General features: G+C 42.6%; 1 protein-coding gene and 1 long non-coding RNA gene across 3 annotated transcripts in view; both read right to left on the reverse strand.

Annotated features, from left to right (window-relative positions):
* MET (MET proto-oncogene, receptor tyrosine kinase) overlaps nt 1–13,719 on the reverse strand; it is a 153,743-nt gene extending 140,024 nt beyond the window's left edge. For both annotated transcript variants that reach the window (XM_072652967.1, XM_072652966.1), the window contains exon 1: nt 12,810–13,719. The gene's annotated coding sequence lies outside the window, so the exon portion shown is untranslated. The remainder of the gene's footprint in view (nt 1–12,809) is intronic.
* A 1,278-nt stretch (nt 13,720–14,997) lies between these two features.
* On the reverse strand, nt 14,998–21,676 carry LOC140533340 (uncharacterized). The gene is made up of 2 exons (XR_011976880.1): nt 21,509–21,676; nt 14,998–15,890 (listed from the first exon to the last, which is right to left on the reverse strand). It is a non-coding gene; the product is annotated as an uncharacterized lncRNA (long non-coding RNA).
* Nucleotides 21,677–21,887: the final 211 nt, after the last annotated feature.

The raw sequence follows: 21,887 nt of genomic DNA on the forward strand, positions 1-21,887 counted from the left end.
CTGTGGGGATCGGCTTTAGAAAAACAAAACATATATAAACAGATGCCATTTTCTGAGTTTTGAGAAAATCTGTGGTTTTGAGTTGCCAAAGAAGAGATATGCATATAATAGTTATGGAATACTGAAAATAAAAGCTCCTTTTTTAGGAGTTGTTAAGGTACTTGAGTATTGAATAGCAAGTCCAGTAATTCATTTAGAAGTTAATACTCATAGATAATTAATCAACTTATGATGGTTTAAAGTACTGTCACCTTTCATTGTCTTTAATAAAATTGAGGTTTTATCTGCACTTTTCTGATGTGACCTACAGAAATATATGCAAACATATACATATATGTATATATCTGTTAGTTGTTGGAAGATTGAAAGATTTCATATAGTGTGATATACCTAGTTTCAAATAAACTAATTAAAAGTGAAATTTAAAAGAATTTTAATTTTAGTATTACAGAAACTAAACCTGGATGAAGTCTATAATATTTGATTTCTACTCAGCTATAAGCTTTGTTTGTACTCACACTTTGGTTTTGCATTTCATTAAATATAACTTATTTTAATTTTCACCTTTGATACCTATACAAATGACAAACAGATGACTGGGTTTTCCTATCTAATTTCATTTGGAAGTACAGGGGCTACCAATGATCCCAGTCCTTCTCTGGTCAGTATGGGGATTTTATCTGCTCTATTTTCCAACCTGGGCTGGTTCACCTTACATTAGGTACTTAGTGGTCTGACATTCTTAGGGGCTCATCATATTAACCAGACTTAATGTAGTTGCATGATTGCCTTAGCTGATTTCAACTCAGAACTCCTGAGCTCAACAGATTTAACAACATGATCCCCTCTAGCAGCAGTGATTACAGTAGGGCACCACAATGCCTGGCTATGCTGTTTAAATAGACATGGGGACTATGTGGACCGATATGATAACTGAACCTACAGAAACTGATAATTAGGGGAGGGGAGGTAGAGAAAGGTGAGAAAGAAAGAAGAGGGTCCAAGAAAGATTCTTGGGGTACACCTCTAATTTAGGGAGTGGTACATGATGATATAGCTGCAAAGGGTATTGAGGAGCAGCCAGAGAGGTAAGAGGAGAAGCAGAGAGAGTGTTATGAAAACCCAGGCAGCAGTGAATATCCAATAGGAAAAGATGTTCAATAATTTCATCAAATACTGCCAAGAGGCCAAGAAGGATATGGCTATGAAAGTCATTGGATTTGCCATTGGTAAGTTTGGAGAGAAATTTAAATTGAGTGATGCAATCAGAAGATAAAGGTTGGAGAAGAGGTGAGGTATGAATAGTAATGAGTATGAATAGCTTTTTTTGTCTGCTGAGCTGTGAAAGGGAGGAGAGATGCTGGATGAGTACTTAAGGGGATGGATGGTAGAGTCAAATGAAGGTACTCTAAGGATGGGGGAAGATACGGACATGTTTGCAATCAGTGAGAAAGGAGACAGTACACAAAGAGAGACTGAAGATCAGAGAGATGATTGTTGGACAAATGTTCTGAAAGAAGAGATAGGAAAGGATAGTTATCAAGGGCACAAATAAAGGAATTGGACTTATTGAGGAGAAAGGTTGTCTTTCATCACATACTGGAGTGAAGAAGCAGAGAAACAGGGATGACATCGAGGAGCTTTGAGAAGTATAGTAGGGGACAAGAGATAGCTCAAGGCAAATGACCTCTATTATCTCAATAAAGTTCTCAGCCAAAAGAGAGGCTTGAAAGAATGGTTTGGGAGGTTGGGGAGAGAAGGTAAAATTTGGAACAACCACTATGGGGAAATAGAATCATTCATGGAAGTGTAAAAGTATTGCCTTATGGCACTGAGTACCCAGATAAAATTAGATAACAGAGACTTTTAGTGGTTCCAGTTAGCAAGGTTGTACCTCTAATACTGTTCAGTAGCACTGTGAGTAAAAGCTATGGAGGGAAATCATGGGAATAATCCAAGGATTGCATTTGGCAAGGCATAGCTAGTGACAGGACAAAGGAGCTAGGGATTTGACAGAAGATGATGATGTAAAATTGAATTGGTTAAATAAAGGTTCAAGACCAGGAAAGGGAAGGGCAGTGGGAGCAGAGCTGACGTGCTGGAAGAATTCTGAGCTGTCGAATTACTAGAGATCATGAGGTAGATACAGAATAGGACTGGAGAGGAATGAGGCACAGGGAGATCTCGATTGCTACTGATGGGTTAACTGGTTGATATGGGTACACTTTATACTGATACGCATCCTAATCCATCCACACCTTTTTATCCTGTTTGGTTCTTGTCTTTGCCTTCTCATAAATCCTATACAGAGGATATAGCAGTTGTGCTAAAGGCCATCCTCTAAATCTTTTAATATTAACTGAGTGCAAATGTAGCATTTGGCCAGCCTACCTCCTTCTCTCACCACACATTTCCAGGATTTAGTCTGCCTCTTATGTACAAGTTGTCACTAATAATATGCTGCAGTCTCCTTAGGTTTCTACTGCTGTTTCTGTTATCTGCAATTTTAATTCTAGCTGTATGACCATGAGTACAGTTTCCCCAGCTGTAAAAATTAGCATAATAATACTTCTAGTACCCAACTCACTGGGTTGTGGTGAGGAGAGTTGTTTGCAAACCTTAAAGAATTAAATACAAGTGAGTTATTTTTAACATGCCTTTTACTGTCATGGCAAGAAGGACAAGCATAAAATTATTATTTAACTTTGATGAGATGTCTCCAGTTTTGCCTTTTAAAGAGAAATGTGATTTTTCATTTGTCAAGTGATAAGACCTCTTAATTTAATTGAAATGCTTTTCAGTTTTTATGTAAATATTTATTGAAAATACACACCTGGAGGCAGATAGGTGGCTTAGAGCCCTGGAGTCTGGAAGACCTGAGATCAAATGTAGCCTCAGACACATACTAGCTCTGTGACCCTGGGCAAGTCATTTATCCCTGATTGTCTCCAAAATAACAACAAAACCCCAAAGAAACAGAAAATATACATGTTTGTGGTTGTTAAGGTAGCATGGGTTAACTACTGAAGTGAGGAATATTAACATAAATTCAGCAAAAATTTTCAAACTAAACTAACTAAAATTAGATATGTAAATACCTAATGTAGTGTGTTATATATAATCAAATGTTGGTGAAGATATGCACACTAAAGAATATTCATTTTGAGCATTTAAATATAGAGAATAGCTATTTTTAGCCAACGATAATACAGAAGCTTTTCCTTCCCCCCAAAGGGTAACATTTGGCAACAAAAGAACACAGTTTTGAATGTGCAAAGTTGTCTGACATCAAATCATTGTGGAAATTGGGAACCCCAGACTTGATAACAGCATCAACAAGTGTTACGCCCCATGTGTCATCATTGCTTCTTTTAAATACAACTTTATTTCATTAAGAAAAAAAGAACTTTGCTGACTTTGAGAAATAAACTACTCATGTCCTTCTTAACTCTCCTTATATTTTTATGCAGCATTCATATGGGAAGTTCAATTACCAGAAAAGACGCATGCACAAACAGGAAATCTAGCTTCAGTAAGAAGGTGTTTTTCTTCACACAATAGAGTTCAAAGATGTGTCATCATGTAATTTAGAGCTGAAAAGCAAGACCACTATTATTGTCGAACACAAAAAACCCTACACATTACAATTATATCCTGACTTCTAAGCCTGTTAGAACTTGTTAAAGATTCCAACTCATACTACCTGCCCTTTTCTGGTTCCTAGTTTTTCATCAGTCAAAATGTTAAAGTGGTGGGGAGGGGTGAATTGAGGTGGTAGGATGAAGACAGGAAAGATGATGAGGAAGGTAGAGGAGGCAAATGAATTTTTGGAAAGCAAATGGTAATATTTGCAGATTTAGTCAAATTGCTTTTGAAATCTCTTACTATTCTCAGTATAGCTTTTTGTTAAAAAAAAAAAAAAAAGAGTTCCTGGCAAAGAATGAATTTCTATAAATGTCATGAATTAAGTTCTATGACCTATTTTTGAAATTTGTCAAATCAGGTCATTGATTCAGAGAACTCATGCCAAGACATTGCAGATGAACCTTTATGCTACTTTGCAATACTGACATTAACAGAAAGCACTTTGGAGAAGTAAATTGACAAATATATGGACATAGGTCTTACATGACAATGATTTTACATACCTACATACCCCCATCTGTGTGTGTGTGTGTGTGTGTGTGTGTATGTATAAACAAGCCACAGCAAAACTCAGTGTTGTGTAAAAAATATTTCTGTGGCACAAAATAAATTGGGGAGGGGTAGAGGAGAGATGATTATAATTGAATGCCATTCAGAAACAAAGCCTTTAAAAATACTTAGATTTTTTCCTGTCACATCAGAAAAACTCATTAGCACTCAGAGGAAAATCTATTCTGCCAAGAAAAGAACCTATCTGATAATCATTTTGTTGCATGATTTCAGACACAATTCAAACTTTTGGGCAAGCCTGTTTACAGAACCCAGGCAATGATCAATTTCTTATTTTCAGAAACAAAAAAAAAGGTCCTTAAATGGTTTCAAAGATTTCTTGGAAATCAAAGTGTTTAGAAAGACATACAGTTTATGGGTAATGATTTAAGTTTAAGTGCATCAGAAACACATGGATTAAATTTCCCTTAAAAGACCCCTACGTTTAAAATTGAAGAGCTAAAGTGCTGGCCAAAACACATGTTGGGGCCCAGCAAAGCCAAAACATGTTTTTAAAGACAGTTTGAGTTGTCTTATGGACCCAAAGCTTGGCTGGGTTTCCCTTTCCCTTCTGATTAGGAACAGGAGGGTGCAACCTATCTGCTGCAAAACAAACCAGTTTACCTTCCTCTTACTCTGACTGATGAAAAGTTGAACTTTTCGAAAAGTCCCTAGTCTTTTAATGTCTTATTATTTCTCTAAAAACAAATTACTTCAAAATTAAGCAACCATTCTTTAAAGTTTTTTGTTTTTTGGAATGACTATAAAGTCTTTCTTTTTTTTTTTCTCTGTCAGTCACCTGCTTTTAGTTTTGACCTTGGATCCTGGGTGCTATCTTAAACACTGACTATCAGAGGGAGTAAGTTCATTTTCAAAACAGGAAGAGGTCACTGATGTTCATATTCACTGTGCTTCATGATATATTATTTATTTGCATTTAAAATGGTAGGAAGAAATACAGAACATAATCTTCCTCTCTAACACAATGGTCTTCCTGAAGGCAGCTAGCCTGGGCATTTTGAAGATTTTTTAAGACTAAAGGAAACAAGTTAGCACACAACCTGTGAGCTTTTTATTCCTTGGAAAATAGATTTCCACACTGATTTGACTTATTTAAAGACACTTGAAAGAAGCAAGCCAATGGAAGTCTTGAATTTCAGACAAGAATAACTACTTGGGAGGATTTCAGACAGCTTTTTAAAGCTAGGGAAATGTTACAAAAAGGAGGACTTCCCCCAAATATGAGAATTTGGAATATAAAATCTAGACATAAATGTAGAACAGAATTAGACACTTCTGATACCTTAAATAATTGCTTCAATTTGAGAAAAAGATAAAAAGTTTACAATATTAAGATTATTACATGGAACTTGAACTTGATATGAGGCACATAAGCTTATATATTTGGGTACTCAAGAAAAGGCTCCCAGGGGTGAAATACTACAGAATAACTTTTCTTTTCTTTTCTTTTTTAATGTCAATGAATCTATGATTCTTGTTAAATATTTAAGCCAAAACACTGTTAGAGGCTGATTAGAACACATCATAGAAAGGACAGCAAGCACTTTAGCTCTATATGCTATTTGGTTAAGCAATCTTCTTGGGGCCCTACTAGCTAGTCTAGACAGAAAAGAAGGGGGAAAAGTGGAAAAAAGGAGTGGAAGAAAGTAAGAGGAAAAAGAGAGGCAGTAGGTTTTTTTTTTTTAAGAAAAAGAAGCAACAGAGAAAAGAAAAGACAATGGTTAATATGATGGACAGTGGTACAACAGCCCTATTAGCACTCCCTTTAGTATGATCAGTACCATAAGCTGCCTGATTTACATGAAAGGAAAATATTAACGATAAGCCTCAAATCTCTCTTAGCTGGGATTTCTCTTTGGGTTATGAAGAGACTAAACATTATGAGAATAGAATAGAGACTCTGGTGGTTTGGAGGTCTTTGGAAATGTAGCCAGAGGATATGTGTTTACTTCTTTCACAATCCAAAAGCTGAGAGTGAGTGTGCCTCACGCAAAAGTAAGCCTATCCCACCCCTATAACCCTGATTTTCAATATGGGACTAAAGGGCTACAGGAATCCTTGATCTCATTCCTAAACCATCGATACACTGATTCCCATCTAATCTTTAGGGCTCTGACCATACAATATGCCAAAGGCCAGAGTGAGAATGTTTCAATATTGTAGGACAATAGTATATACCAGTAGAAACATGATTTTCCAAGGGACACATTTTCTGATCTCTTTAGTGATATGAGCAGTAAGATACACACACACACACATATGTGTGCACATATATACATACATATGTAAATTATACATTTTATAGCAAATAGTCATAGTGCTGCAGTAATGAAGGTTAAAAAAACTACCAGAAGTTTACATAAACCATGTTTTTGAATAGTTTTCATAATCATTAGTGACAAATGACACATTCCTGATTATGTATTATTATAAAATATATTCTGTCAGCTCACAATGCTTTCTCACTTTTAAGCTCTGCTGCAAATCCTATACACATGATTTTCTTTCAATTAAACATTTTACTGCTTATAAAAATGCTTTATTTAGCCCCTCAAAAACCAATTGTAGCCAGGTTTTAATGTATACTTTTGTTGTAACCAGTCCCAATTGGGATGCATTAACTAAACTGTAAAACACAACTAAAGAGATTTCTGTGTTTCGGGTTTCTGACACAATGATAGAGCACAAAATTACTGACAGCTCCTAAACTGATAATGAGAGCGGAAAGCTCTCCACATACAAAGCCGTCTTCTGGCCAGCTGTGCTACAGATAGTGGATGTGAGACAAGTGGATGATACTCAAGGGATTGGATATGCCCTTTTCAGCCTTTCATTATTAGCTAGTCCATAGATCTAAATCCATCTCCAAATAGAAAAGGCCAAAACTTATCACCTTTATTGATGTTCTTTGAGAGATTAGTATGATACAGAAGAAAGCATACTGAGCTGAGATCACATCTGTCTTGTTTTCCTTGTCTTTACCACTTAGTAGCTGTGTGACTAACCTGGGGCAAGTCACTCTCTGAGCATTAGTTTCCTCTTCTGTAAAATGAGGGAGGTTTGCCAGATGACTTATAGTCCTAATCTTATGAAGTTTTTCAATATTTTTCTGGACTCATGATTTCATCAGTGTAGGAAACTTCCATTAAGAAAACTCCTTCAGTCAGTGCAGATCAGTTACTGTTCTGCAACTTATAGTCTTAGAGAACTGCCTGGGAACACTGAGAAGAAAAGTTATGTTCAACAAGTGAGCACAAATCCAGGTTTTCCTGACTCCAGGGGTCAGCAGTCCATCTACTGTGCTTTGTCTCTTGATATGCATTTGCCTCACATGAACTTATGGCTAAATGTAGTTCTTATTATAAAAATGCCTTTTTATTAGTTACACAACTTGTGGAACATCCACCTTTGGAATATCACCAAGTTAAAAAAATCTAGCATCATGTCTCTAGAGCCCTGGGTATATCCTGTTCATGTGAGGACATTGACCAAGAATTGTGCAGAATAAGAAGGTAGGGATGGATTTCACCTAGGGAGGGATTATCCTCATAAAGGAGCTTGTAGATCAATTGAAATACTGAAGGGAGGAAAGGAAAAGGGAACAAGTCTATCCTGTGCCAGGTACTGTGCTAAGTACTTTACAAATACTATCGCATTTGATCCACACAGCAAATTAGGAGATAGGTACTATTTTTATCCCCATTTTAAAGAGGTAAACAGAGAAAAAAAGAGGTAGACAGAAGTTAGGTGATTTGTCCAGGGGTACATTGGTAATAAGTGTTTGAGACTGGACTGAACTCAGGTCTTCTAGACTCCAGGCTAGCACTATCCACAGAACCATCTAAAGGCCAACAATAGCAACTATAGTGAGGTTAAGAAAGTTAAAATTAAGAAATTTAAAGGTGAAATAGCATGAAACAATATTGAAAAGTGCTGATGTGTGGGTCAGTTTTTTACTTCCAAGTCATAATCTAAGATCTTTCACAAGGAAATCATTCATTTTAATCACTTACCTTATTTTTAGACATGGAGGGGTGTAGGAAGGAAACAAGCATTTATCAAGTTTCTACTGTGTGCTAGGCACTGTGCTGAGAGCTTTACAAAATTATCTCGTTTAATTGATTGTTTATTGATTGATTGGAAATGTACGCAGTATATTCTGACATAACTTTTAGTTATTTTCAAATGAAGTTTCCTAGTTCATCATGGTCCTATTCAATTAAACAAATATTTAGTAAGTGCCTTCTATGTGCAAGCCTCTAGGCAAGGTGCTAAGGAACGTACAAAGAGAAATGCCAGTCTCTGCCCTCATGGAGTTTCCAGTCTGGGAAATGGGACATGTACAAAAAATTAAACACATCAAAACCAAACCAAAAACTAACCCCAGCATGCTGCAGGGCAGCAGGTGACAAGATAGAAATACAAGTGACATGGTTCACATAGTTCACATAGGCTAGTTCACCGAAGGGAAAGATCAAAAATTCCAAAATTTATGATTGCTGGCAGCATGGTGTAGTAAATAGATCACTGGACTAGGAATGAGAAGGCCTGCGTTCTATGCCGGTGTGTCACTTATTACCTGTGTGATCTTGAGCAATTTCTCTCTGGGTTTCAGTTTCCTTATCTATAAAAAAGAGTGGGTTAGACTAGATGACCTCCGGCATTCCTTCCAGAGGAAGTAAATGTCTGAGACAGAGCACTGGACCTGGAGTCAGGAAGATCTGAGTTCAAATCCTGCCTCAGATACCAGCTGACTCTGAGCAAGTCACTTAACCTCTTTCTGCCTTAGTTTCTTCAACTGTAAAATAGGGATAAAAATACCACCTACCTTCCAGGGTTGTTGTGAAGTACAAATGAGATAATATTTATAAAGTGCTTAGCACATAGTAGACACTTTATTAAAGGCTTGTTTACTTCCTTCCTTACAGTTCCAACTCTATTATCCTGTATTAGGTACTGTGAGTTCCCTATATTGGTGAAATCACAGGTCAAGTACCTATCTCCATTATGTCTCTATATTTGGCAATATGTCATAGTAGAGAGAGAGCTGGTCTCACAACCAAGGACATCTGGGTTCAGATCCCACCTCTGATTGGTACTAGATGTCTGACCTTGGAGAAGTCACTTAGTGTCTTAGTTCTCTGGGAAGTGCTCTGTCTGTAAATTGCAGAGAAGGTGCCAACTTGTTCTGGTAGAGAATTTTTCCTCATACAGGAATTCTCTGTATCACTGAAATCACAGATCCAGTTCCTAACCCTATCTTTTTATGTGTCATATGATTTAATTACATTTTTAAAATATCCCATCCCTCTTTTTTTCTTGCACTTAGGATTACTCTAAATGTTTGCCTACACTGAGCATTCATAGACAAGGTTTTTCTCATTTTTGTAATTTGCGATTGTTCCCAAGGCAATTTACAATTGTTCCCAAGCCATTTTATTTTTATATTACAGTTATTTGTATATGTATCATATCCTTTTACTAGCCAGGTCATATCCTCCTACTGGTCTGTAAGCCCCCTGAGGGCAGGTATTGTGTCTGTCTTATCTATATTTTCTATCCCTTCTAGTGTCTCTCACTGCATTGGTATATTTGTAGAACTGGAATTTGAAATCTACAGTGTGTTATTTACCATTGTACTAGATTAAAAGATAACTAAGGATAAGAACTTTATCTTTTAGATCCCCTCCCCCTGCCAGTCTAGCATGCTATCTGGCACACGCTGTGCTCAACAAATGTTTGCTAAATAAAACTGTGCAAGAGTGTGGCTGGCTAGGGGTCCAGATGCATGCAATCCACTCTGCCACAGATTGGGGTTAACTAGAGAAGAAAGTGGAAGTCAAAGCATTCCTGCCTAAAGTGACATTAGTTAATAGTAACCTTTATTATTCATTTGCTGCTATTATTACCTTCCTAAAGCAGCTGATGACACTCTGCCCTGTCACAGAGAAAGCCACTGAAAACGTGGCTAATTCACTAAGGTACAAAGTTCCTTGCCTACGGATTCCTAGATTTACTTACTTCCCCTTTAAAAAGAAACAACTGGAAGCCTAGAAAAAGCACGTCCGAAAATGCACTCTGTCATATGAAGGCAGTGCTGCAAAGGGAAAAAAATGAAGAAGATTCTGGAAGAGACTAGTTAGTTCTGATGCATGAAGGGATAGGCAGTGCCCTCCAAACCTGAGGTCAACAGAAGAAACTGGAAGAAAAAATAAGACTGTTGGACTCAGAATCTCTGACAAACCAGAGCGTCTGACATGAAGATGTGTAGAGAGATGGGTGATAAATAAATAGTGCTAAATCAAAATAATGAAGCTAGAATAAACAATATCAAACAAGCTTACTCTTTTCAGTCTATGTGACTACTACTAGGTTTCAGTCAGGCTGCAAAGGCCACCCTCGAGCCAATACTCTCCTTCTTAAAGGAACCACTCTTGAATTACTCAGTTTTGCTTTGAAAGAAAAAATGAGATTGGAGAAAATAATACTGAGTATGATATTTAGTTTTTCTACCAAAAATATTGCCATTTTAAAATAGATTTCACCTGCAACTAACAGAGTAATTTCTGATCCTAGGCTTTCTTGAGTAAAAGTAGGTATAGGATTATATATCAATAAATATAATAGAAGAAATGGTAGACATTAAGAAAAGAACAGAATAGCCCCTTTCAATTCTTTCCCCTTTCATGCCTTCGCAAAGTGGCATTTTTTCTTCTGGTGAATACATAGTCCTGTAAACATTAGCTATGAACATTTATTCTGACTTGGTCTACTTGATTCAGACCCTTTCGATCACTTAGATAAACCCACCCATGTTTGCTGAAGGCATGCACATCTAACACAGATTAGATGTACCCTATGATGCTGCTTAAAGAAACAAAACAAGTCCTCCCAAAAGTAGGTTTTCTATGGAACATACATGTAGTAGACTCCAATTGTCAGAAGTAAAAGAAATTTAGGTTAACAACAACTCTGTTGCATTTTAAAGTTTTGAACAGAATATTATCCTAAACACCTGTATGTTTTATAAAAGATTAGACACATTTTGAGTACTGTGAAAAGTTCTAACGAATGGTATAAAGGATCTTCCTTGAATTGTCATCACACAATTCAAAAAGCATAGCTCATAAAAACACTGCAAAGTAATTAAGAATAAAAACAAAATATGAATACAAATGCTCTTCAGTTCTCTACTAGATTTGACTATGGAAGTTTCTGTACTTAGATAAAATTCAATAAGCTTTGAGATAAAAAGGGAAAGGCTATATATCTGTAAATAATCCAGGCACCACTTACACTGTTTACATAAGAGCACAATTCATGTTCCAGTAGCACAGAAAAACATAATGTACATCATTTTTTAGATAATCATGCTGCAGAAAAAAATTTATTAGTTAGCCTAAACAGTTTTGCTGTAAAGGAAAATAATGTTTTATTGAATCCATTTGCATGGCATATGTGTCTGGATGATAGAAACTAAAAAGTAAGCCTTCAATGCAATGTTTAAAATGTGATCATTTCTTAAAACTGGGGAGAGTAATTTAGAGTTCCATATATTCCTTGCAATGCCAGTTTTTACTATCACCTCATATTCATTGCCTATCATATCTAGGCAATTAATGGATCTTGATTATTTTGCCTAAGAGTTGATAGTATTTCATTTTGCCAAAGTGCTTCTTCAAACATAAAACTGTGGGAAAAAAGGTAAGCTACACCAGCATAACTCTTCCTGCACCATCATGGGAACAGTTTCCAATTGTCAAATTAGTCAGTGGATTTTTTTTTTAACCTAAAAGGTCTGATGTATGAAATCATCCTTGATATAGATTTCTGTGCTGTAGAAGTGCTCAGTGGAATGACTTTTATTTATAAAATGCACAAAGTACTTGTCAATTATTGAAACAGTAATCATCTCTCTACCAATACCAGCAACAGTTGCCTGAATGCTAGCTATAAGCAGTTTCTCCTTTATATTCTAAACAATGACATAAGGTATGATTGGAGACTGAGGAATTATTAATTGGCACAAGTGTGGTCTGCTGTAAAGAAATGGAAAATTGGGACCCACACAGAAAGGTGTACACATGCACCTGCCCCTTCCAAGATTATCAAATCATAGTTTCGATTAAGTAAGGAGTCAGCTTTGCCCAGATCTTCCCAGCATCGCCTGGGGTCAGAGTGACTGCATCCCTTTGTACAGGCTGAGTCAGATCACCAACTGAAACTTATCTATAGCGGTGGTATACAGACAAACATACACACACACACACACACACACACACACACACACACACTTCACAGCCTCCCTCCCTACTCCTAGGCACAAGATCTACTCTGAGTCATCCAGGTAATTATCCAGGGTGTCATCACACACACACCTCCCCACCCCCCATGGTAAAAGAACAGTTTTTGCTTTCACCTTCATTCTGACCATACAACTTTAGCTTTTAACAACGAAAAACTCTTCTCCCTTCCCCTCCACCCTTCTCTAGCGATCCCTCTCCTTACCCAATTCACCCACCACTCCTGTCTCACAAACAAAGAGAAGGGGCTAGGGCGGGGGTGTATTTTAGAAGAGAGGTTCAAGTCTTTACCTGGAGGTGCCAGGGTCCGCACAGAGAAGCAGCTCAGGGGGTAAAAGACCACCCGCAGGCGTTCGCCCTGTCCCCTCCCCCCTTGCTTTCGCAGCTGTTCAGCTGTCGTCCCGCATCTGGATTCCTCAGTCAAGCTGGTCTCCGCTGCATCTGGACACAAAGGCGCTCGGAGCGGTGCGGAGGGGAGGGGGGTACGGCGGGAGAGGAGGTGAGCGGCCCTCCCGGGTCACCTGGCAGCCCTGGCACAGAACAAGCCAGCAAGCGCTCCTCCCCTCTTAGGTGCCTGGTGTCCGCTGCGCTGTGGAAGCTCCCGAAGGCAAATCGTTGGTGCTAGGGCTCCCTCCGCCCCTTTCCACATGCGGTCCTGACCTGCCCGTGACTCACCCCGGCATCGGGTTCCGCGTGTGCGAGTGTGCGGCTGTGTGAGTGTGAGTGAGGGAGTGTGTGTGTGTGTGTGTGTCTGTGTGTGTGTGTGTGTGTGTCTGTGTGTGTGTATGTTCCAGAGGGGCGGGGAGGTGCACTGTCCAACACTTCTTCTGCACGTGCCCCTTTTAGTTCTCTCCTTTGGGACCCAAAGCGCTGCAGAGGTGGGCACTGGTGCTGTCCAGAAGGGCAAATCTAGCCCCGGACGCCGCTCATCTCCTGGCTACTTTGGCCGATCTCTTTTCCTTTTTCCCAGTAACCTTCATGGAAAAGAGAAACTTTGTAGATAAAGGAGTTTTCTCGCTTCCCCTTTCTCTCTCCTCCTCTGTTTCTCTCTCTCTCTTTCCTTCTCTTTCTCCTTTCCCCACCTCGGTCGGCTTGGAGTTAGCACAGCTGGTAATAAGCAAGGTTGAGTCTCCCCCTCCTGGTATGCTTGTTGAGATTGCTGACAGAAGATTCTCTCTCTCTCTCTCTCTCTCTCTCTCTCTCTCTCTCTCTCTCTCTCTCTCTCTCTCTCTCTCTCTCTCTCTCTCTCTCTCTCTCTCTCTCTCGTCTGTCTCTGTCTCTCTCTCCTCCTCCTCCTCCTCTTCCTCCTCTCATTCCCCCCTTCTCTGGCTTCTTAGTGTCTACACACACACACACACACACACACACACACACACACACACACACTCACTCTCACTCACTCACTACCCTAGGAATAAGCTAAACAAGGCTTATCTCTGTAGTTTGTTTCCAACTTTTCCCTTTGCAGTCCAACACTGACCTATGGGAGGGGATGGGGGTAGGGAAAGATTTGGGCACTACAGAAACAAGGAATTTATTGTCCAGGGGGTGGTGGATAGTCAAGTTGTTGCAACGGTTACATTATGCAACGCTTAGCCCCCACTGTAATAACTCTGATTTCAAGAAGGAACAACAACTGCTGAAGTACTGAGCCCAGAGGAGACTCCAATTTCTTTTACTTGCTTTCTCAGCAAGAAAACAGGGTGATTAAATAACTAGGAAAATACCAATGAATCAAAAATATGAAATGAAATTCTTGGCCACTGAAATCTTCCCATTTTTAAAGTGTGAATGTAAAGGTTACTGTTTTCCACTCATTGTGCAGCTGTATCTTCAGTTTGCATGCTTGATAAGAAGTATGCAGAAGTGGAAGTGCATTGGATGTGGAACCAGATGACAATTCCAATCCTGCCTGTCATTTAGTACCTTGCAAATCAATTATCCTCTTTGGACCTCATTTTCCTTGTCTGTAAAATATGTGGTTTGGAACTGCCTACTCTTTCAGCTCTAAAGCTATGTATGTATAGTTTCCAAATAATGTTATATTAATACATAAAGCAGGACCACCATTTGTCCTTCTCTAGAGATTCTGTCACTCATTTGGTGAATAAGGAATAAATTAGGCCATAAGATTAATGATTGAGATTTGTTTGCATCCATCTGTGTTGAATAGTGGAAATCTTGTTGGATTTGAAGTCAGAGGGCCTAGTTTCAGTGCCCAGCTCTGAGAGACACCAATGTGACCTCACTGGACAAGTCACAGTGTGAATTCTCTAAACCTCCATTTGCTCATCTGCCAAGTGAGAGGACTGGACTAAATTACTTCCTGGGTTCTTTCCACCTCTAAATTTGTGATACTTTGGTTTAGATTTAAATTCTAGGTCTCCTGCCCTGACCTGCAGGGCCAGTATGAGTGGGGGGATCGAGGAGAACGCCTACCTGAAGGGGATGGGTGAAAAGAGGAGTGAGACCAAAGGGGTGGTAAGCAAGGTCTGATTTTATTATCAGGGTTGCAAACTTATATAGAGAAAAGACAAAGAGATTCCAAGCAAATTCCGTGGTGGGCCAGCTCTATCTTAGGACATCGTACTTTGGCTATCTGTGTTTACATAACATCTACTGCTTCACCAGGTCCCGCATTGGTATGTTTGCATAGCCTCAGGCAGTCCCTTCTCTTATCTCTCCACGGGATCGTGGGGTGCGGTTTTTCTTCTCAGGCGGGACGAAAGCAAGCAGGTTAGAGGAGGTACAGGTGGGGGGCCTCAGTCCCCGACATGTCCCCCTTTTGACTAAAATTAAAACATGCGGGCGGACTGAAATTAAAATATGCGGGCGGGTGAGAGGCCTGTCTTAGGCTATGAGGCTGGTTTCCATATTCAGAGCGCTTTTTCGGCAGATGACCCTGTCTTAGGCTAAGCAAGGGGATCTACGTGGCCGAACAGCCACGGCCTTGCTCTACTCCCGTCATAGGGAACAACTGCAGCCGCGCCTATGATCCTGATATATGGGGCCTCAATATTCCCGTCATGGGCACTCTCACAGCTGCCGCTCCGTGTTTATCCCCTAAAGGCCTTCCACCACCGCATGCAACGGGACTCTGACTGCACAAGCTTGGAGAACTGAAGTCCGTCCTCCTCGTTGTCTGCAGGGTTCTCCAGAAGTGCCAGGCGATGATAATGGATATTGATAGGGCTTTTAAGAGAAGCCTCAATCTGCGTTTTAATGAAAGAGGTTAGTCTACTAAAAGCCCAGGGCCCAAAAGAAAGAAGTAGGAGGAGACCAATCAAGGGTCCAAGGAGAGGGAGGAGATATGGGAGGACTCCATTCAAGCCACTCCAGAGGGGATTTTCGAAAAGTTCTTTGCGTCATCTCCTGAAAAACAGGAAAAGAAAAACAGATGTGTCTCAGGGAGGTGTAGTCCCCTGGACGGTATTGTAAGCATCTGGCTTGTCCATCAACTTGATCAGCCTTTCAGGCAACCATCTAGCATTTTGGCACTTTGAATCATAAATACAAGCATGGCCTTTGCCCCAGATTAACACAGGATCAGGGCCCTGCCATTTGCCAAGAAGGGGATCTTTCCATTTTGCCTGAGCGTAGGTTTGGGCCGTAGAGGAATGCCAAAGGCGGTCTGCTGCACTCTTTGCCGCAGCGTCAAGGGTGAGAAAATTTAAAACAAAAAGGGCGTGATTGAGCAACGTTTTGGCATTGCCAGCTCTGGGATAAAGAACTTCCCCCCCTGACTGTAATTTCAGGACCATGTTTTTCAATGTTTGATGGGCCCTTTCCACAATTCCTTGCCCCTGAGGATTATAGGGTATGCCAGTTACATGCTTAATATGTAGTTGTGTACAAAAGGATCTGAAAGAAGAGCTAGTGTAGCCGGGGCCATTATCTGTCTTAAGAATTTTGGGCTGCGGGAGGACTGCCAAGGCACTAATGAGGTGATTAATGACATGCTTGGTGGCCTCTCCAGGTTGCAAGGTGGCAAAGATAAAACCACTGAAGGTATCAATGGACACATGAATATATTTAAGCCGACCAAAAGGGAGGTAATGAGTGACATCCATTTGCCAAAGCTCCCCGGGAATGAGACCTCGGGGATTGATGCCAGTATGAGGTTCAGGGAGAAGAGTCAGGCAGCCAGGGCACTGTTTCACGATCTGTCTGGCTTGTTCCCGGGTGATAGGGAACTTGAGACGAAGCGTATGGGCATTAAGGTGATGCAGCTTATGGGCTTGCGTGGCAGCAGCAACAGGAGAGGTAGACAGCGCAAGTAAAATGCGACGAGTTGCCTGATCAACCTGATCATTCCCTTCAGAAAGGGGACCGGGGAGGTCGGAGTGGGCACGAATATGTCCAATGAAAAAGGGGTGCTTGCGGGAGAGGATTAGAAGCTGAAGAGTGGCAAAAAGAGGAGACGCATTAGTGGAGGGACGAATATACGGGACAGTTTCCAATAGAGGGACCGAATGTGCAATGTAGGAGCTATCAGTATAAATATTGAGAGGACCCGGAACAGATTCAAAAACCTTGATGACCGCTGCAAGTTCCACCAGCTGCGCAGAGATGAAGGGTGTGTCAAAAGAGGTGGCCTTTCCATTAACACTGAAGGCTGCCTTCCCTGTGGCGGATCCATCAGTGAACGCCAAATGGGCGCCTCTGATGGGCTCCGCCTTGGTAATCCTTGGGAAGACAACAGGTGTTTTCTGAAAGAACTGGACAAGCTTGTCTGAGGGATAATGATTGTCTATAATCCCTGGGTAGGAAATGCAGTTAACTGCCCAATCGTCATCATTCTGAAGCAGCCATTGAATCTGTGAAGCGGTGTAGGGGCAGACAATATGATCTGGTTCCCGACCAAAAAGCCGAAGGGCTGCCTCTCGCCCTAGGCGCAGGAGGCCAGCCGTTAAATGCGGGTAGGAGGGGAGGATCTTTGTAGGTGTGGCTGGCATATGAATCCAAAACAACGGATGCTCCTGCCACAATAATCCAGTGGGGGAAAAAGCGGTAGAAAAAATTAAGAGCCAAAGAGGTTTTAGAGGAGCGTAATACCCAATATGTTGATCATGAATAGCTTGCTCAATTAAGGCAAGGGCCTTACGGGCCTCCGGCGTGAGAGAACGGGGTGAATTTGGGTCGGAGTCTCCTTTTAGAATATCAAACAAGGGTCTCAATTCCCCCGTAGTGAGCTTAAGATAAGGCCTAAGCCAATTCAATTCTCCCAGAAGCTTTTGGAAATCATTAAGGGAACAAAGGTGACTTACTCGCAAGCGAACCTTCTGGGAGAGAATGCGATTAGTTAAAAGTTCAAACCCCAAGAAGAGCTGCGGGGGGTAGGTTTGTATTTTATCGGGGGAAATTTTAAGGCCCCGATTTTCCAATGCCCTAATGAGCTCCTGTGATACCTGGGTCAATTCCTCATCATCTGAACCTGCAAGGAGGATATCATCCATATAATGGATGATATAAAGCTTGGGATACTGCAAGCGAAAAGGGTCAATTGTTTGTGCTACATATTTTTGGCACAGCGTAGGGCTATTAGCCATGCCTTGTGGCAAGACTTTCCACTGAAAACGCGGGGAAGGGCCCACACAATTGGTAATAGGAACACTAAAAGCGAAGCGCTGGCAATCGGAGGGGTGGAGGGGAATGGAAAAGAAGCAATCCTTAAGGTCAATTGTAATCTTAGAGAAACCTTGTGGTATGGCTACAGGAGAGGGGAGCCCAGGTTGAAGGGCCCCCATAGGAACCATAGTTTTATTGACGGCCCGCAAATCATGTAAGAGCCGCCAGTTACCTGACCTTTTCTGGATAACAAAAATGGGTGTGTTCCACGGGGATGTGGACGGTTCTATGTGCCCTGCAGCTAATTGCTCCTGCACTAAAGCGAACGCTGCTTCCAGCTTTATCTTGGGTAAGGGCCACTGGTCTACCCAGACGGGTAGGTCATTTTTCCACGAGATCCTATCTGCCTGGAGTGCAGGAGGACCCGTGGCCCTCACGAAAAATGGTTCTGATTATCTGGGCCTTCAAAGCCAAGGCCTGCTCGCCCTTTCCTCCCTTCAGCAACAATTGGGGATGGTTGTCCTTGCCCTCTTTTGCCTAGCCTTTTCCCTGGGAGAAATCCCTGGGAGACCATCTGACGGGTTACAACTGTATTTGGACTGCACATAATTATCCCCTGCTGAGAAAGAATATCCCTTCCCCATAAGTTGACAGGTAGGCCGGGGACCACAAAAGGCCGGACAGTCCCTTTATTTCCCTCCTTGTCTTGCCAGGGCAACCATTGGGAACTCTGTAGAGTATAATGGGACTGGCCTATGCCCTGTAAGTGCGTCATGGATGGTTGAAGGGGCCAAGAAGGCGGCCAGCTATCTTTTGAAATAACAGTTGAGTCAGCTCCGGAATCTAATATTCCTTCAAAAGATCTGCCTTGAATGGTAAGCATAAGCATGGGGCGGTCCTGGGAAATGGCCTGAACCCAATAGATGTCTGAGGACCCGGGCTTGGAGTGGCCTCTAACGGTGGTGAGGGCAGGGTATGGGGTTTGTAGGGGGAGCGGGAGAGCCTGTGCAAGGCGTTGCCCCTGATAGACAGTGAGGGGTCCCTGTAGGGTTGAAGCAAGTATCTGGATTTCCCCCATATAATCACCGTCAACAATGGAGGGGTGGATTAGAAGGCCATTAATAGTAGTGGAAGCACGACCAAGAATAAAAAAATAAAAATTGGGGGGCGGGGGGCCAAAGATGCCTGTAGAAATTATATGCACCCCACCTTCAGGGGTCAATATTGTGGTGGAGGCGGCACACAGGTCCACCCCTGCGCTTCCTGAAGTGGCTCTGTAGAGTTGGGTGTGGGCGGGCTGGTCCCCGAGGCCCGCGGGACGGGGATCGGCTGGGGGGCCCGGGGCTGGCCCCTCCGGCCGTTTCCCTGCAGGGGGTGGCCATTGACATCTGTCGCGGAGCGACAAGTGTTCGCCCAGTGCTTCCCTTTCCTGCATCTGGGGCAGAGGGTGGAAGGTTGAGAACCCCTATTTTGGGTTGGAGGAGGGGGGGTATCTGGCGAGCTGGGGCACTGCCGGGCAAAGTGACCGGGTTGCCCACAGCGGAAACACTCCTTCTGGGAGTCCCCCGGCTGGAGAGCCGCCCCGACAGCTAAATGTACAGCCTGGGATATTTTCGTAGTAAAAGGATCTATGTCTCTGCAGAGGCGGATCATCTCCTCTAGGGTTTTATCCCTCCATTTCCCGCGCAAGGCAGAGCGACAAGCAGTATTGGAGTTCTCATATGCCAGACGCCTCACAAGCTGATCCTTAGAGGCCTCCTGACCGAGGGTCCGCTCGGTGGCCTCCAGGAGCCTGCTAACGTATTCAGAAAAGTCCTCCTGAGTCCCTTGTATTATTTTATTAAGCGGGGCAAGAGGAGAACCAGGGGTTGGTAAAGCGCGCCAGGCGGCAAATGCCGCGTTGGCGGTTTGCGCCAAGAGACCTATGGGAAGGCGGCGTTGCTTGGCCTCACCTGCATATTTGCCTTGACCACTCAGCTTTTCATAGGTCCATTTTGAAGCGGGGGAGTTGGGGGACTTCCCATTGCTCTTTGCCGTGGATTGACAACGATCATAGAAGTCGGCTTTCCACGTCAAAAATTGTCCCCGTGAGAGAACAGCTCGAACCACGCGGAGCCACTCCGCCGGCAAAAGATACCCTCCACGGGACATGGCCTCAAGGGCGGAGAGGGTGAAAGGGGCATTGGGGCCATATGCCTTAACAGCGGCATTGAGATCTTTAAGCCCCTTGAAATGCAATTTTCGGTATTCCGGCCATTCCCGTTCCGCCTTCCTACTGCTCTGCCCTTCTTCTCCCTCCTCTTCCTCCTCCTCCTCCTCCTTATTCTTTTCCTCTTCCTCCTCCTCTCCCTCACTCGCGGAGGAGTCTGTAAGTTCACCCGCCCCAGGGGTTTGTGGGGGCCCAAGTCGGCGGGACCGAGTTATAACGGGGAACATCATGGGCTGCGCTTCTTTTGAGTTTTTAGTCTTAGCGCCAGTCCTGTTGGACGGGTCCTTGGTCGACTGAGGCTTACTGGGAGAAAGAATGACTGAGCTCTGGAGGGAGTGCTGCAGGGAACTCAACTCCGAGGAGAGCTGTACATATTGCTTTTGTAGGTCTAAGACTTCTCGGAGCTCCTTAACCTGGGTGGAAAGTTGGTGTCTAGCATTGGTAAGGACCGAGGGAGTGGGAACAGGGGGCAAAAGTACAGGGGCGCAGGTTTGGGATAAGTAAGGAGGAAGCAAATGTTGAAGAGCAGGCCAATCGGGATCATTATATCGGGCGGCCTCATCCTCAAGTTCCGCTTCATCCCCAGGATCTAACGTATCAGGGTCAGGATTCTTTAAGGGAGGGGTCTTGTGTTTAGTAATAATAGGGAAAGTTAGGGACTCGGTTGTAGGGCGGGGCCCTGTAGGGAGGGGAGGATAAATGGGCTTTGGTGGCTCTGGCGGAATATCAATGACCACGGACGGGGGCCTTGGGGGACTTTTGGCTATTGAAGGTAGTGATTTTACAGGAGCCGCCCGTGGTAAGGGGCGCTCTAGTGACTTAACAGAGGCGGCCCGTGACAAAGGGCGCAAGCAAAATTCTGCCACCGAAAGGAGCTGTCGCTCACCCGGATCTCTGGAGGCGGATTCCACTATGTCTCTAATGATTCCCCAATAGGAAAAGACAGAAGGGGGGATGGCCTCCGGGCCCTCAGTTTGCAATTTCTTATTAAGCTCTCTCCCAACCTTTTGCCACTTGCCCGGATGGATGTCCGGCCCGTTAACAATAAACCAGGGACAGACCTCATCAACAAAAAGAAAGAAGTTCACTAAGTCCTTTTTCTTAACCTTAACTCCTCTATCCTTAAGGGCATGCTTAAGGTCATGGATAAAGACCTGTTCCTTGGAAAGGTTGGAACCCATGATTAGAATGAGGCGGACGAAACTCAACTTACCAAAACGCAGGGGCTCTTCATGAGCGATGAGAAGGAAGGGGTCGCGACGAATCGTCTCTCAATGTTGGTCCGCCTGGCAGAAGTCCGGACCTCGAGCCCCACGTCTGGGCGCCACTTGCCCTGACCTGCAGGGCCAGTATGAGTGGGGGGATCGAGGAGAACGCCTACCTGAAGGGGATGGGTGAAAAGAGGAGTGAGACCAAAGGGGTGGTAAGCAAGGTCTGATTTTATTATCAGGGTTGCAAACTTATATAGAGAAAAGACAAAGAGATTCCAAGCAAATTCCGTGGTGGGCCAGCTCTATCTTAGGACATCGTACTTTGGCTATCTGTGTTTACATAACATCTACTGCTTCACCAGGTCCCGCATTGGTATGTTT

Source organism: Notamacropus eugenii, chromosome 3, assembly GCF_028372415.1.
Source record: "Notamacropus eugenii isolate mMacEug1 chromosome 3, mMacEug1.pri_v2, whole genome shotgun sequence".
In the NCBI taxonomy this organism is placed as follows: Eukaryota; Metazoa; Chordata; class Mammalia; order Diprotodontia; family Macropodidae; genus Notamacropus; species Notamacropus eugenii.